We start from the raw sequence: 16,632 nt of genomic DNA, 5'->3' as shown, positions 1-16,632 counted from the left end.
GGGGGAATTGACTACTTTTACCATTAGTACCTCTAGTCATAAGAACAGATAAGTTACCAGAGAATTTAGGCAGTCCTAAGAAAATATGTTAAATGCTTTAGGAGTACTGGGTTGCTCCTATGGGATGATCAGAAATTAAGACAAACAAAAGAAATACCCCCTTTGTTTGGAGTTCAGCCAAAAATAAAGATCTTTGTAATGGCATATGAACTACATCAAATGTCTTTGACCTACAGTGAGTAAAATATTTATAGCAATACAATCTCTTTGCAGAGATGGAGAGTACAGGACTTGCTTACAGCAAATGTGTGGACTGAAAATTGCAAGAAACATTGATTAGTAGAAACAGTGGCTACCGAGCAATTTTTTGGGGGCCCAATAAAGATACATCCTGTGGATTATTCCATCACCAGAACCAGATCAAGTTTTATTGTTTTTGCTGATTTATTTGTAAGCAATCACTGTAAGCATCCATAGAGTTGAACAAAGCTGTTCATATTTGTTTCTAAAATTGCAGAGTATGAAGAAAATCTTCATAATACTTAAAATTATATGGAAGAATTCTACTACGGATGAACGTAACATGTAAGAAGGGACAGTTAGCTCACTTAGTATTTTGAGTATATTTACAATGGGACAATGATTTCAGTATCCCTTCAGCTCTTTATAACATTGTTTCCAATATTTAACATTGGTTTTGTTTGGTTTTTTTTTTAAACATGTTTTTTGGTTCATGTGTTTCTTGGAATTGGTGAATGAGTATAATTTTACTATTATTTGCAGAATATTTGCTTGGGCTATCTACCCTTCATGAAAAAACAAATCCCTTTCATGTGTATCTCGGTACTTTCTACTCTGGGGGAAGGATAAGGTTGAGGAAAGAAAAGACATTTTCTTCAAAATCCTTCTTGTTCTAGCTGTCTGTCGTCTTTTACCCTACCACCAAAAAAAGTCCCAAATGAACAAGAAAACAAATCAACCAATTAAAAAAGCCCCTAAATTCCATTATGTCCTTTGAACAGACTCTTACAAATGAGCAGTTTTCACAAAATTTAGAAGGCAACTAATTTCCATAGTATTAAGTAGTAATAACAGGTAAAAAAGTAAGATGACGTTTCTCATTGCTGTAATGATAATATTGATGTATCAACTTCTTAGAATGGAAAACGGCGGAAAAAGTCAGATAATTACATAAAGCTGTAAAGTCATTAATATACTGTTCTCACCTGTGTTGGGAAAAGAAAGGAGAAAACCAATATTTTAATCTACTGCTAATCATATAAATATTATTTAAGATATTTACTTTTTATTGCTATTAAAACTATTGTTTATGACAATATGATTATTTTATAACAAAACTAATCAAATATTAATTGCATTTCCCGTTACTATAAGATTGCAAACTTGTAAATTTAGGAGCTTCAGGTTGGGATGTACTTGCATTCAATTTCTCCTCCCACTTATGCTCCCACTATTTGTTTCTTCCCTATTCACTATTGCTTTGCTTTTATGCTCTGATATTCATCAGACTTTTGATCAGTTTGTTCCCCTTTTCAAAAATTGTTCAGAGGTCAACCTCATGCAGATTTTGCATGTAGAATAGTGGTATCTAAGTCTTGCTCTCCCTGATAAATACCATACACTTTGATATGAACAAAATCACTGCTTGAACCTAGGAAAAAGGTAGAGTAGAAGTGACAATCTTGTGGGTTTTTCATGAGCTAGACCCTTTGGATTTCTGTTACTTTTGGGGCAGGGGATGCAGCTGAGCAACCAACAGACTGCAGGTGAAAATGGAGTGATTAGTCAAATCTTCCTAGACAAAAAAGGAAAACAAAGTAATGCAAAGAATCATCATTCCTCATGCATGGTGGTGTCTTCTAATGGGGAAGCACTTTTTTTTGATTGGTTACCTTGCTGGCAAGTATGGACAACCTTTGTGTTTTTGGTAGGAGTGGTGCTCCTCAGTCTCTCATGTGCTTCCAAAAACTCCATGGCGTCTTTTGCCATGTCCCTCAGCTTCCAGGGGGAAATATGGCAGAAGACCTCGCTGGGAGCTGTTTTGCTGCTCGATCTATTTTATTCTGAGAGTTTCTGATTTGGTTAAGTCTTTTACATCTGTGATATCTGCTATAAATATTTTAGTTTACTATATGCAGAAAACAGTGATGGATATTATCACAGAATAATAGCAGTATCTTGAGCTTGTTCAGAAAAGAATGATTAGCTTAGAAAGACATTCCTATTAGTCTGTAGTATCCAGCTGCCAAAATATGTAAGCTTTTAAAGCGATCTAGAGAATTTTTTTCCTCCGTACAGTTCAAGTGAAAACAAAGGCAGCAAACCAAATTACAAATACAGAATATATTTTTGAGAATTTCAGTATTTTTAAATTCCTCAGAGGAGAGTACTGCACATTCAGTCAAGTCATCTTTATGTTCTCTCACACTTTAATCCAGTCTGAAGACACAGGATTTACCAATGGGTTAATGCTTTCTAAAAACCACAGGCTAAAATAATAACAGTTGTGGCAAAATTGCACTTTGACAAGTGAAAAATGTCATCCAATATTTTTTATTAAAATCAGTGCATAATTCAGTCTTGTTCCTTTCAGCTCTTTATGAAAAGAAGAAAAAAAAAATCATTTAGGCCTAACTTGTTTCCATGATTCACATCTGTGCACTTGAAGTACATTCTTCCTCATAATAGCAGCTGATGAGACAACTGATGTTTACTCCAAACAGGGCTAGAAATTAAAAAAAAAAAAAAAAAAAATTTAGATGGTTTTCTTTCCCCCTTACCCTAACTTTTACATGCTCAAGAAGTCTAAGTACTTCTTTGCCTAAAGCAATAGCTACTCAACATTAAGAAAGTGTGAAAATTGTATTTATCAAGAGCGAAGAGTCAGGGAATGTGTGGTTTGGATATGTATGAAGAATGGCTCAAGGCCTTGAAACTTATTAAAGGGTTTGCTACAGATTTGAAAAGCATATCTTTTCTTACCTCCTCAACCTTTCAGATATAGCTTTGCTTTCCAGCCTCTCTTTTGTACCTATCTTAGTGCAATTTCTCAAGAATATCTGCTTTCCAAATGCCCTTTGCTGACCCTTAAGGAAGGCAGTGTCTTTTTTATGTTAAGGACTCAGGAGCTGTCTCATCCAAAAGTTTTGCTCTGTGGGGTTCCCTCTCTTCTGTCTTTTGTGGAATATAGCTGGGGCCAAAAGCATGCAAAAGATATTGTTTGGTAATTATGTCCTGCACTTTCACATAATAGGTGGCTGGCAGTGTAAAATAGTGATGTATGCTGAAAATACAATTTCACTTAAGTCTTTGAGTGTTTCTTGGGGTCATTCTCAAATTTTCACTGGCTAACCACAGATATTCACCTATCCATCCAATTTCGTTAAACTTGTTTGAAACACCTGTACTCATTTTGACTATGCTGTAAATATAGGGGAATGAAGATGTGTTGGTTTTGGGTTTTTTTATTGAGTTGTAGTTATGGAAACAGGCATTTTATCTTCCTGAGAATTCAAAAATGAAACAATATAGTAATTTGCTGTTCTTCCTAGTGCCAGGTTAGAAATGAGTCTGCTGTCTCCTTGAATCTATTTGAGGAGATTTGTATCCATCTATAATTTCATTTGTTTAGTGAATAAGATTCCCAACACTGCTGCTGGAGGTTGAAGAAAGGAGCACCTGTACCACAGTTCCCACTGTGGTTGATTACACTGTCAAGCACATGGGGAGCTACAAATTTGTCATATCCCACTGTCATACTCATTTTCATGAATAAATCCAGGGACAGATAGGATGGCTTGGTGATGTGCCAAGTAGCTATGGAATCCAAAGGAAAGAGACTGAGTATAGCAGTCACCCAAGGAGGAAATACATGAATTAAAATTTAGCACAGCACTAGAGGAAGGGTCTGCCACCTGAGAATTGGCTAACCTGTGTGAACTGAACATGGGAAGGTCTGCTTGATACTGTGAAAAGTCTGTTTGTGACAAAATAATCTTGTAGTGATCACTGATTATGGTGGAAATTCTCAAATGCTCAAGGGGTTTTGAGCTCTGGAACTGTGTTTCATGAGAAAAAGTAATTCCTGTCAGTCAAGGTATATTCTGATTTAGATAGCTTAGTGTGCTTGAACAAACTGAGCAGGTACGTTTTCCATCATTCATTGTTGAACCTCCTCCTGGGAACAATTCACGTTTCTCAGTGTTCTTCCGAAGATCAGTTTGTTGGAAGACTGACCTTTTGCTTGATCTTCTCTGGTTTGACTTGGTACTTTCCCATTGTGTAGGCACTTTTTTGAACCTGTTAAACCTTTGTTGCCTCTGCCCTTTCATGTAGTCCTGGTGTGGATTTTGAAGTTATGATGGCTTTGGGACAGAGGTGAATGCTGTGTCCCTGTGAATGTTCATTCTATTGAATATTATATCCTATCCAAGCTATATATATATATATATATATATAAAAAATGTTTATAATCCTTAATTTATGTAGTGGAGAGGAACAGCTAGTGATTATCACTATTACAATTAGGAAAGAACGTTTTTAATATACACGTAAAAGACAGCAATTTTTTAATAAGTTATTAAAACAGAGCTTGAACTGAATGGTATGGTATCCATTTTTATGTAAAATAACTTCTAAAAATACCCATCTCTACCCTGGAAAAACTGCTTGGCTAAATATTGAAATGAAATATAGCAGCTGCTACAAACAGTTATTTTTATTCTTTTTTTCCCCAAACCAGTGAGGTTAGAATTTGATTATACAATCATTCAGGGAGAAACTGAACAGAAACATAGTGACAGATTAATTTTTAAAAGCTGCCATGCCTTTCAAGGTAGTGCGGTTTTACTTAGGAAGCTTTAGGAAGCTTAAACCTGACAGATATGCAAATTCAGTAAATCAACAAAAGCTTTCTCATCTTGGATTTCATATCTAGATGGGTTGCCTTCAGTCATATTTGAAATATTATGTTTGGTTTCCTTTATTTTTCTTTCCCTCTTCTATTTTATTTAATTTTACATTGCTGCCTCTATAGCATATTAGCTTCAGTAAAAGGCAGTAAGACATATTTTGTTTTCAGTGACTTTTCAGTTGGCATTTTCATTTGCTATAGCTTACCAGGAGGTTCATGTTTCTTCCATAAAATTACATGAAAAGGTTAGACAATTCAGTCACTGAAATAGTGACTTTAAAACCTCAAAACATTTCAAATCCTTTTCTTAACAAAAGGAACAAGTGGATTATATGATATTTTCACTGAATCCCACTGTTACTTATCAATAGAATAGAACAATATTCAACAGCGCATATTACAAATAAATTCAACATTTTAACATTTTTTTTTTGTCTCTAGCACTTGTTGACAACTTCTTTGTAAAGTCCATTTAATTTTGCTTTAAGAAGCCAAAAAGATGCTGGTAAAAGCTGTACAAAAAAGAAAAGCTATTCAAAGAACAGCAGGACAAATAAAATTTTAATCATCTGTTATATAATTAGAACATTTCAACAGCATCCATGTGGAAGTATAGTTTTCAATTACTGTGAAGGAATATTAACTAACACACAATAACATCATGTTCACAGAATGTTAATTATTCCTTTGCATGCATACTGAGTGATGTAATGAAATTAAGGGTAAAAATTAATATTTTATAAAATTAAAAATAGAATTATATGCTCTGTTCTAATATTTTCTGTTTACATAGTTATGATAGTTGAAGAAGAGACCATATTTTCTCTTGTTTATATCCCCAACAAGAAAGAAGATTCATGTGTTTGGTGTTATGTCTTCATTAATGAAGGTAGAGTTAACAGACTTGAATGCTACCAAACTTTCTCGTCTAACTTTACACTTACTTCCTAACCTTTCCCTTCCCTCCCCTGCTTCCCACTACTTTTTGTGACCAAAACCAATCCAGCTACAGAAGAAAATCACCCACAGTTGTAACACTGCTTGTCCAGCTCTCCAGTCATTTCACATTATACCTTTGTCATGGTCCTTATTTCACTGATGCATTTATGCCAATCCTTGCTATTTCTACAAAGGCGTGAGTAAAATGCCATTCATTCTGCTTGCCCAGGACAGTCTGTGTGATAATTTGATTATAAAATATGTTCTTTGCATCCTAGAAGAAAGAAGCATGGCAAAGCTGTTTGCGCAAACTCATTTGTGATTCCTTGATTGGAAATATTTATTCAATAACAGACTGCTGAAGGTCCCAAGCACTCACATTTGGTGAAAGAGATAATGGTGTGCTAAGAAACAGATGTAATTCTTTTACTCTAGTTTTCCAGGGACTATGAATATGCTGTTCTTTGCAGAGTCTCTGCTCTAAGTGACTTTTAATGTACAGCACAAAATCAGTATTTGTTTAGGCAGACATGATCTGGATATATATACACCTAGAGCTGGAACCCTTCAAAGGGAGATCAGCTTTATTTGGATGCTACAGAACAACATAGTGGGAGTTTTCTGAGTAGAGATTCCCCATTTCCACTACAGATTATTTCAAGCACTCCATGCTTTATGAGCATTGCCTGCAAAAAAATTAAGATATTAATCATTATCTTGATTGTCCTGCCTTCTCTTCAACTGCTGCCTTATCTTGCTAGTATTAGACTATATATCCTTTAAGACTCAATGTTCTGTAGTTACTGGTTCACAGCATAACATATGTGCTTTGAGGATAAGAACTCTAAAAGCTTTTGGAATTGCCTGCCTGTAAGAGAAGAAAAAAAATCCTTTGATTTTAGCTATTATCAGAACTCCCCTGTGTTGAAAGCATCAGTGAAAGATGGTTTGTCATATCCTTCCCTTACAGGAATAATATACAGGGTGCTTGCCTTCTCAGGCTCACAGATATGTGCCATGTCTGCTGGCTTTCCACTAGGACATGAACCATTTCCCATCTGGAAGCCATTAATATGGTGCTGTGCCAGTGTTATGGAAGTCCAGCACAAGGGCAGACTTCAGCTAGCAGTAATGGTGTGGCTAGGTGGCTTATGATTCACACATCTGTATGATGGCATATCAGTATTAACCACAAAGAAACGATCATGAACACTCTCACTTGTATGACAAATGCAGTAGAGAATGGGATAGCACTGCTGTATTTCATATTTTGTCTTGTGTTTTCATATATTTGAGAGGGGAGGTGTGGTGTGTGTATGTGATTTCAAGATATATCTTCATGAATAAACGATAAATCTGCAACATGAACTTAATCAACTGCTTATAGATGGAGTATTGTAACTCATATTTTTCTTTAAAACATGACAATTTTTGAAATGTGCCTAGATATAAAGTTTCCCATCAAACTTCTTTTAACAGCTATGATTATATGGAACCAAGCACAATATGTTTAAATTGAAATAAAAGTAACATGGACAGTTTTCAGACTCTTTCTTTGCCCTCTATTTTCAAATACTGTATTGTTTCATTTTTTTCATGGTATGCTTATGTTTAGTATTTACATCTTACTGGGAACATTACTGGCCAGGATTTCCAAGAATTGTTTTTTTGCCTAGATGTCAAATGGGAGTTTCATCCAAAAAGTCAGCATGTGGTCAGGCCATAATCTGCTTTTCAAATGGAGACAAAATTACAGTTTCCTCTGATACGCTGAATGACAAACAAGAACAGTGTAGAGGACTATTGATTGAATCGAACAGGTTGTGTACCAGCACAGGAGGGTGTTGCCAAAGCTTTACTAACAACAGAACTGTTGGGCTAACAGCAGGCTAATTTGGGAAAGAAACTGCCATGTTTTTAGGGGGTAACTTTTTGATTTTGTTCATGGTACACTGTTGCCCACCACATTAACCCATGCATCTCAATTAGGTAAGCAGCATAATAATAGTTTTCAATAATTCAGTAATTTTTGAAGTTTTTGTGTAATGGCCAGCCATGTTGATTGATTTGCAGAGTGGGAGAACCTTTTGCTATGACTTGATGCACATAACTTTTGTTTCTGTTAGGGAACGTTAAGAAGTGGCTTAGATTTGTAGCTGGTGTCACCCTATTAGCAGACCAAGTGTTTGACAATGTCATCTAATACCTTTCAGCCTGATTCTGTGATATGGGTATAGTTAGGAATGACATTCATGGAAAAGCAGAAAGGAAATTTTAAAAATATATGAGCATGCAATTAGAATAACAACTTCTCTACTGCAAAATTCGGTAAGAATATGCCTGCTTTGCAGTGCTTGCAAGCAGCTGCAACTAAAATCAAAAGTTGCTGTGTCAGTTAATTTCATGCTAATATGGTGTCCTGTTGCCTTTTCTAAGCACAGAGTAGGAAATGACAGAGTAAAGCATCGTTGTGTGATATATGCAGTTTTTAGGACCCTTCCCAGTATTTGTCTAAATTATGCTGAGTAATTAATGGTCAGCTAATTAGTTAATTAGTGTTCCATTCCAGTGGAACTTGTGCTATCTCTGAATCTGGTTTTCTGTCTTTTTGCTTTTTCTATTACATTCTGAAAAAACTGACAATAGAAGCCCTATCACTTGCATCTAAATTATTTCTCTACAGCTTTTTTTTTTTTTCTCAGTTTACAAAAATATTTAGTAGGTTCTAGCACTTACAGTTCTCTGAAGGACTCTGACACCCTGTTTAATCCATTACTACAGAAGCAGAGCTCAGTGGCTCCCTATTTTTAAGGCCAGGGATAAAGCTTACAAAGCTACACATAAGCTTTGTAAGAATCCCCCCAAAGCACCATATTTATAGGTATGCACAGGGAGAAATGAGTGTACATACTTTCCATGCCTCAGCTTTTCCATGTAGTTCTTTAGACATGTACCAAAGTCTTTTGTGGTTTGGGGTTTTTGTTATTGTGGTTTGGGCTTTATTTTCTGTATTACTCATCCTCTCCTTCCATTTAGAACTTGAAATTTTTCTCCTTCAAAATTTCAAAATACAGCGGGGTTTTTTTGTAACCTCTACTCCCTTGCTTCACCACTGCTTTTTCTTTGAGGGGGGGAAAAAAATAAAGACAGAAATATAAGAGCCAAAAATACTCGTTTACTCTACAAAAAAGCCAAGTCTTCGTCTGTAGAGACATCCATTAGATTACAGGATCACCAAGGTCTAACAATCCTCTACTGTAATCTTGAATTTCATCATCAGTTAGTTCTTCACATTGGGTTGGAAAGGGAGAACAACAAAGAATGGACATAATCTGCAGTTTAGAAATGGATTTTTTCAAAATAATACTTAAAGATATTTTATTTCCACAGATTCAATATCTCAAAGCAATAAAAACATTAGTTATCCCTGATTTTGAAGTAAATATAAGAATAAAGTAAGCCTGACCACTGCAAAAATAGAGTTCTTTGTTGTTACAGAAAGGTTATCCATAATCCAGAAATTTTCAGCACCACTTCAGGCTAACAACTAAAGCTAAGATCTTGAACCTTGCCTCCCAAATATCTGAAGTGGTCACATAGTCATACACAGTTCCTTAACAAAGTTACTGAGCTCTAGTCTCTGTGAGTGTTCCTCTACTTAGGCAAAGTAGAATGATCTGTCTTAAACCACTAGTGGGTGAAGGCTACCCAGGGTCTGGAAGTAGAGACTGCTTTCTCACCTGGCCACCACATCTATAACTTAGGGTGAAAGTTGGTAACTAGTAGTAAAGCTCAACTGCTTCTGTATTCTGTTTGACTTTGTCAGTGATCCCCTGCCTTGCTACTGGACAAAATTTTAGACAAAATTTGCTATGTACAAGAAAAGATAAAACCCTGTAGGCAAAAAAAAGGAAGAAGATTAAGTTCAGAAAGCTGTGGTTTTGCTCTTCTAGGTACCAACTACTCATATACTTAACCAGGAGGCAGTGTGCTTGAACAGTAGCTCATCAGTCGTGGTGGGCTGTGTGTGTGAATTTCTGAGCACAAGGCAATAATAAAAGAAAGGCACCTCTGTAGAGGGGTCAGCAGAGGAACTGATGCGAATTTCATCAGTTCCCCAAACCACTCTAAGTCTCAATCTAAGAATGGTTCTAGGAAGCAGAGAGGTGAGGAATGTTACATAGATTACAGTGTGTAGTGTGAATCCTGCACATTCTCCTTTTCTGGGCCTGTACATTGCCCACCATACTTGCCACAGCACAAGAAGAGACAGGGATTGTGAAGAGAGAGTTTCTCCCCATTGATGGTTATTTTGGAAGTTCTTGTAAAGAACTATGAGTGTGTCACTCAAGTTATTGCCTTTAGCAGGTGTGACTCATAAGAGGAAGAAATGTTATCAGATAACAATTTCTTTCCCTGATAGTTGTTTTCTCTTTTTACATGGTTTTATCATTGGTCAAAAGAAATATGGTAACTATGGAAACCCAAAAGTATCACCCAGTGTTGTCTTAACTCATGTTTATTTTTAACACTATTGAATCTAGTGTTTCACACGTTGAAAAAATTTTTTTTTTAATGTCCTTTCTTACTGTGTAAAAGGTGCAAATGGGGTTTGACATAAGATTTTAGACAGATTTGATTTAAAATACTTCTTGTTAAGGATATGTAAGGAACACAAGATATGTCTACTGCATGAAATTTTTCCCAACCTTTGTGAAAGTTCAATCTTTCTCTCAAATTTTGTGAATGGAACCAGTGGCAGCTTGGCTCCTGAAATAAGGAAAAAAATGCTCATGGACCTCTATATGAGAAACACTAGTTTGGGGTTTTGAGTATTTGAGTACATGCTGTTGCACTCTACCTAGACAATCACAATTTTTGAAAGTGTCAACAGCTGAAGTTTAAGAGTTGTATGATTTCCATACTTTGAGAATTATAATTGCATACTTAGATTCCAAAATATTGGATTTAGGACGTGAACATTAGAAATTGAACTTGTATGTCTTTTCAAACTGTTTTATCTAAAATCTAAACACACTCTATAAGGAAAAGTGTCCATCTTCTTATTGGGCAATGTAAGTTCATGCTTTTGGTGAAAAGTGGAGGTGTTACTGAAATGACCTTGTTCTTAGATTGATATTAGCAGAGGAACATAAATAGTGATCAATGACATCAGTAAAAGTGAAGACATAATTTTAAAAAGAGCAAACATTTTCTAGTTCTATTACTGCAATGAGCTAAAATTTTCCTCCCTCCCTTTTCTTCCCCCTTTTTACCCTACACTCTAAAATTTTCACAGCAGCAGTAAATTTAATTTCACTGGAAACCTACATGTAATTTAATTCCAGTAGCATATTGTAAATCAGACCTGACAGAATAGGGACACCCATTTAGATGAAAAAAAGAAGGCACACACCCTTTCCCACCTCTCTCTAAAAATATCACACATTGCTATTTTAAATCAAAGTAGATGATACTTTGCATATGCTCTGAATTTGCCTTCGTGTCAAAATCATCTTTCTCTAATGAACATCAGTTGCAGATATCAGATGTGTAAATTGCATCTGAAGTAGGATCTAGTGAAAACCCTGAAAATCTGAGTTCTGTTGTATGGTTAGAAAACATTTTAGAAAAACATTTTCCTTTTTCAGACTTCCATACAGGCTTGCCATGTTTTGACCCTGCCATTATTATTGTAACTTGAGTAGACTAAGCCTTTGAGGTTCTGTGGAAGAACAAGACACAGTATCCTAAGTCACAAACCTTACAGTTTTACCAAATTTTCCTGTGTGTTGTAGAGAATATAATATCCAAAAAATCTTATCAATGGACACAATAGTAGACAAGTTGAGAGCTGTATTAAAATAATTTTTAAAAAGCTTCTGAATTTGAAGAAACTTTTGAACGACCTCATTTAGTCAGAGGGCTTCTAAAACCGTTCACTTTTCAGTGGAGACACTCAGCTCTATGATGTTCAGCAACAGTCCTGCAGAAGATGAGCCTTAATGCCTTGCCATAATTCATAATTTCTCAGTATATGTTTTCATTCATCAGTCAAATCTTTAAGTTCAGCAAAAATATTGGAGAGTTCATATAAGATTTCTTTAAGACAAGCTTTCTCTAGTGAAGAGAGGATGAAGACAAAATACTGAATGATGATTTTACATAATCCAATGGACCAGTTCAAGAAAACATCTCTATTGAGTTTTTGCCTTAATGTCTTCCTAAATAGGGACCTAAATTAAAAATCTTTTAACCTCTTTATGAAGAACTCTTATGAAGAATACTTTGCAGGAAAAAATTAACTGTAAAAAAAATAGAAACTGAAATGAGATTATTTAGTGATTACACTTGAATGATGGAGCATTTATTGGCTTAAACAACCAATATTTTATTTGTAAAACCAAAATATTTGTTTCTGAGATTGGAGTACTAAATTGTTGTGTACTTTATTCAAAACCACTTCTGTACTCACTAGAGAATTTCAATTACTCAGTATTTACTAAACTATATGTGTCAACAGAAAATTTCTGACAGATTCTGGTCTCCAGATAAATCAAATTTATGTTTTGTTTTTTTTTAATGATATAAATATTTATTATTCCTTTTGAATGTTTTGGGTTTGTTGTGTTTTTTTTTTTTTTTTTTTGTTGTTATTTCGTTTTGTTTTAACTCAGTCCTTAATATATTTTCTCCTAATTATAGTTTGAAATAGGCAAAAAATCCTCTGTAAATTGAGAAAGAATGAGATAAAACCAAAGAAGTAATTTTCCATGGGATTAGCTGAAATTAGATTTCTCTGTGAGTTTGTGCATCTAGCTACAGCTTTGTGGGGAAGCAAAAATAAAATAATTATATTTATATTGCACAGGGTAATATGTGTATGTCTCAATTACTAGTAAGAATAATTTATAGATAAATGAGGAACAGAATGTAGATGACGAACATGATGTCTTCAGTGATACCAGTATATCAGATTGGTATGTTAATGTGGCATATGCTTATTGTGGTGGACTTCATTGAAGCTCTGTCAATTTCACTGTGAAACTAGCAGTGCAGAGAAGTGGAAGAGAAATAATAATGTGCTGCCTTCTAGCGAATCTTCTCACAAATAGAATAAATAATAGTTTGAGGTCAAATGTATGTAACTTTTGCTGGCACATTTCTTTTGTAGAAGCAGAATATTGTAGACCGCGGTTGTCCAAGTCATAGTCTGCCATGTACCCCCTTGGGACTCTGCTTTTCCCGTGTAATTTCCACAAAATTTTTATAGATGCCATAATTATTTCTTACTAGCATACAGTAGCTGCTTTGTAGTTTTCTGAGAAACGCTGCGTGGTCTTTAGGGGAGACAGTGAGGGCTTTAAAAAACCCCATCAATTCAAGGTCTTCATTTTCATAAAGGATCTGAGAAACAGCAAGAGAGCACAGCACATTGTCAGATTACTCTCTGCATATTAACAGAGAGGGCAGAAGAAACCTTTAAGGAAAGTTTAGAGATCTGTTGCCACTGTGTCACTTGGCAGTGTGCTAAATTGTGTAATCCTGTAAAAAGATGACAGGCTATCTTGTGCGTACGGGGTTCTACATCTGTCTGAAATGGCTTTTGGCAGTACATAAGGCAATGAATACAGGTTTTGTGGGTTTTTTTTTGTCTTGAAGATATATCAGATACAAATATCAAAACTCTCAAGAGTTAAAGCCTATTTCCAGAGAGGGAGCTGGCCCTTAAATGGGATTGAAGGCAAATCTTTACCCATGGAAGTTCAAGATGTTTTTCAAATGCTGTTTACTGGAAAGGACTGACAGGTTGGTTATGAGTCCCTGCTTCAACATTATGTATTGGTAGATAATACTGAATATTTTAATCAAACATATGTTTACCATGAATTACTATTTTGTTAAAAATGGAAGAAAACCCCCTATTAGAATAGACTAGAATCTAAGCCTAATAAAAGGATTTAACAATGAGCCGGAAGAGACACCTGAAAGAAGGAGTCAGCCCTGTCTCTGTATTAGGCCTTGATTAATTCTGGAAAATAGATATTGTTTTAGGAAATGTAAAAATTAATTGGGTGCTCTAACTCTAATTCTAAGAGGAAATTTTTGGCCTGAAGAAAACTATTCTGGTGTAAAAGTATGGTGCCAAGCCGTTTGTAATAATCCACATATGCTAGTCTTTTGAAAGCAAGTCTGGGAGTAGAGTTTCTTATTAGCAATTGTTCTCTACTGGTCAGCAGTACTGATCAGGGACCAACATAGTGAAGGTACAAGAACTACAAAAATTATATAGGTGTTTGTAAAATACTTTGAGAGCTTTCATGAGAAGAGCACTAGAACAAGCGAAAAATGTTAACGTTACTGAAACTGTTAATTTTAGCTGTTTGATATTGGTTGGTAGAGTTTTGGAGATACTTCCAAAATATTTATCTAGGAGTGTTATAACAGACACTCCAGGAGTATCTGTTGATCCTGTCTTTTGTGTTACACCATTCTGAAAATATTTTTTTAATGTTACAATTCAGAATGTATTGCTAAAATAATGAGATCTTAATTGTATCTAATTATGCTTTTCTAATTTTTAACTTCTCTCATGCAATTCAACTTACTTTTACCAGAACCCCAGCAAAAGACATTGGATAACTTAATTTTTATTTCTGACATCCAACTACTTACTTTAATGACCTATATCAAGCACATTTTAAATCAACAGTTTTACTTGTCACAGTGATCACTATCAATCAATATAAATAGTCTTAATTTCCTCACTGCTTGGAGGATCTTAATTTCAGTCTTCCATGGTAAGAGCTTGTATTAAGTTTTGAGGGCTTCTCCCTCATGTAATGAGATAGAGTAAAATGGGTGGCTGACTCCATAAGGACACTTGACCAGAAAACAAAACCCACAGAAGCTTAAACTTCTGGGAATCATCCATTTAAACAGCAGGCTCCCTCATTTCTGGTGACAGCTTTTGCCTGGGATAGGACATCCCTCTCCTGTCCCTCACAACCATGAGGTTAGTAGTATTTCATCCTAGACAGACATTCACTGCTGTAGATTCCTGTAGAAGAGAGCTACCATGTCTAGACTTAGGGAAAGTCTTTCCTCTGGCTTATTCTTTTCCCCTGGTAATATAATGTATCTTAAGGAAGTTTTTTTTTAAAAAATAAAAAAATCTGTCCCGCTTTATAAAATTGCTTCTACCAATGCTTCTTTCTCATATTCTTGTATTTGTGTGAAGACATGTTACTGAATACACTTGGGGTTGGGGTGTGGGGGGAAGTATGCCTTCCGCATAATGAATGGCATGTCTAAATATGTATCTTTTGATCAGTGTTTCTAAATTTGGACCCGTCTGTCTTTCTAATCAGTTATTCAGTTGGACCAGAAAGGTTGAGCTGACAAAGGTGGGAGAAAGTCACTGCACCTTTACCTTAATCTTGAGTCTGAAAAAGCATGCTTCTGCTTGAAAAACAAAGTAGGAAATCTTTAAATGTAAAAATGTAATCCTTCTTAATCACGTCTTGTGCAATACATCTATTGTTGCAACTAATCTCTGATTAGTACCCTTAGAGATAATACTATTTGCAGCTCAGCTGCAAGTGAAGCTTTAGACTAATTCATGTTATGTTCAGGGGGAGGAAAAAAAGTATATCAAGAATGTAATAGACCAGATTTGAGTGAAATTGGAGGCTATAAATAAGGAAACATTTCACTTGTCTGGAGACTATAAGACTAGAGAGGTTGCATGGGATATGAAAGGTCATTCACTACATATGTTTTGTTCTTAGTTAAATAGCAATGACAAATAAGAAAGCTACTTTGGAAAAATGAGATTTTAATGGTATAAAGAACCATATCTAATATGTAGTGGTGATATTGAACAAGAGGAAAAAAAATAAAGTCTTGTGTGATTTGCCTTCTCAGGTTGATTAAAGGTTTCAGTTACAATCCAGGTTTTAAAATGCCTTTAGTTTCTTGTATCTTGAAACCTGAATGCTTTTCTAGATTTGAGGGAAGCTGTATAAAAATGAAATCTCTGGCCATTTTCAAGTATAAAATAACACTTGAGAACGCGTTTCAATTTTCAGAACATTATTGGAACTTGCAGGATAGTTTAAAGTAATTTGAAAAGAAGGGTCATTTTAATACTTTTTTAAAATATACGCATAAAGTAGCATATTTTCCCCTACACTATGTGCTGGGATGAAAACAGATATCAAAATGTATTCTGATAATTGTAGGTGGACTTCATCTTCTAATGTTGTTCCTTCTCAAATATCTTTGCCTTTTTTTTTTTTTTTTTCCTTCCAAGCAGCCTATGGACTTGGTGACATTTTTCTGGTTTTGTACTCCAGCATTTGAGCAGCTTCTGTCATGTCTTATAGCACAACATAAATAACAATCACTCTTATTTGGAAAAAAACCCTAAATGAATGTATTTTAGAGGACATACACTATTAAAAGGGTTATGTAAGTCTAAATATAATACCTTCAGTAAAACATGATGACAATGACCCTCCCCCTCTGGTCCTTAACTTCTGGAACTTATTGAAAATGACCATTGTTAAACTGCAAATGCTACAATAAAACTTTTCTGTAGAATGGGGACTGACAGAATGATTTACATAAAATGGCGGTTTATATAGGCTTTACAGTGTTGTGTACTATAATTGAAGTCAGAGCGCTTTTTTTTTTTTGTCTGAGTGTCAGATATTTTTGTAGCGAATTATCTTGTCAGTTAATACTGAAAATACATT

This window comes from Athene cunicularia (genome assembly GCF_003259725.1).
Source record: "Athene cunicularia isolate RWA chromosome 4 unlocalized genomic scaffold, athCun1 chr4_part2, whole genome shotgun sequence".
Classification (NCBI taxonomy): Eukaryota; Metazoa; Chordata; class Aves; order Strigiformes; family Strigidae; genus Athene; species Athene cunicularia.
The sequence above is the reverse complement of the archived record's forward strand: the minus strand, read 5'-3'. Positions refer to the sequence as shown.